Source organism: Pteropus alecto, unplaced genomic scaffold (genome assembly GCF_000325575.1).
Source record: "Pteropus alecto unplaced genomic scaffold, ASM32557v1 scaffold134, whole genome shotgun sequence".
NCBI lineage: Eukaryota > Metazoa > Chordata > Mammalia > Chiroptera > Pteropodidae > Pteropus > Pteropus alecto.
Genome location: NW_006436283.1, coordinates 8,289,205 through 8,291,217, shown reverse-complemented (window position 1 = coordinate 8,291,217; position 2,013 = coordinate 8,289,205).

The window sequence follows — 2,013 nt, the reverse complement described above, 5'->3', positions numbered from 1 at the left end:
CCTCGGATGAAGGGATTATCCTGTATTATTCGAGTGGGTCCGATTTCATCGCAAGAGTCCTTCAGGTGGAGAACATTTCCATCTGTGGTCAGGGAGAGATGTGATGAGGAAGGATCAGAGAGGAGTGACATGGGACAGTTGTGACCTGGTCTGACTTGACCCATCAAATCATGTAGATGCTTTTGACAATGGAGGAAAGGAGAGATAAGTCAAGGAATAGAGCCATTTTTAGAAGCTGGGAATGGCCCTCAGTTTATAGACATCAAGAAAGTGGGATCTTGGTTCTATAGCCACAAGGAACAGACAAAATATGTGAACAAACAGATGATAGTCACACATATGTGTATATCTATATATCTATATATCTATATATCTATATCTCTATATCTCTATATATATATGTATATATCTATCTATCTATATATATACACAAATATATGCACATTCATATATATGCACATGTGTTTCAGGGAGAGAAAACATATTTTTCATGGAGAGAAAAGATGAATCTGAATAATATATTTTTAATCACTCAATTACACATATATTAGCTTTATTTTGTCCATAGGATTTTGTCAATTGAACACTTTAAAGCTCTAAAAAAATATTAATGCATTTTATAAAGCAAACAAGTAACTACTGCTCTCTAATTAAATGTAATAAATCTAGAAATTAATAGGAAATATCTCCCCAAGCTTTTAGAAATTAGAAAATACTTGTAAATAATTCTCAGATTACTGAGAATATTAAAGTTGCAATTACAGTCTAGTTAGTGATTAGCAGAAGTTAAAATACTGTGAGCTGCAGCCAAGGTTAATATTCATAACATAAAGCTACTTCCACTATTATTAATCAGAAAATGAAAATAAATCAATAATCTTTACCTGAAGATACCTGAAAGGAAATAAGAATAAAAAAGTGAAGGGTATATAAAGAAGCAGTTCATAAACATATAATCAGAAATTAATGGTTAAGGTAATATAAAAAGTGGACTTGCTAAGGAAATCTCATTTATTTCACTTGTAGTATACCAAAAAAATATAAATTTTAGGAATAAGAATGGTGATAAACTACTTGTAAAAAATGTTTTTAAGAAGTATAAAGGACAAATATAACTTTATTGGAAAATGTGATTGCCTAGGAAAATATAAATGATATAGCATAAATTATACACTTATCTCATTAAAGATCTTAAGTAATATTAAATGCAAAAATTAAAAAAGCAATGGGAATAAATCAATAGAGGAAAGGGCAGCAGATACCAGAAATTTTTAGAAATTAAAAATTCTAAAGGAACTGGAATCAGCTTAATTTATAGAGTAATAGCGTTAAGACCAGAGAATGTATAACTTTTAGGCTATTAAAAAATCCTATGGTATGGAAGTCAGATAATCTTCAAATCCTAGCCTCTCAAAGAGATCTTCACCAGTATTTGAGGGTACACATTGGAAGAACTTCTGAAATCCCTTTCAAATAATTTCATCTTCCTTTCGCTAGTTTCTTTTCCTTCCATACACTGTAACCGCTCATGTCCAGGTAAGTAAAGAACGTGACATAAAGACACTCAGATGTGTGAAAGAAACCAACTCAGGAAAACAGGACACTTCTACTCTTGGCTCTGAGATGTCACATCTTGTCCTTTACTATTGATTCAACATTGTTCATTCAATAACTATTGAAGTGCCTATAATGAACAGACACTGTGCTCAATGCTAGACATACTCCCCGAAGAGAACTAAGTGGAAGAGAGTTTAAATTGCATGTTTAACCAAGAGAGAATTTTTTCTCTCTTAGTCTACCTCCTTGCACATACAGCAAGTTGGACAAAGCCTAGATATAAAGCAGCAAATAGTATTTATATCCGAAACAGAAAGAATTATTGGGATTTTATGTTTTTCCTAAAATGTGGAACCGCCTACTACTGGTGTATTCTGGAATGTCCTATAAGAATTTTTCTAATTTGGCAAAAACTAAATCAGCATAAACTAAATTATGTGACATATTGATGTTTAA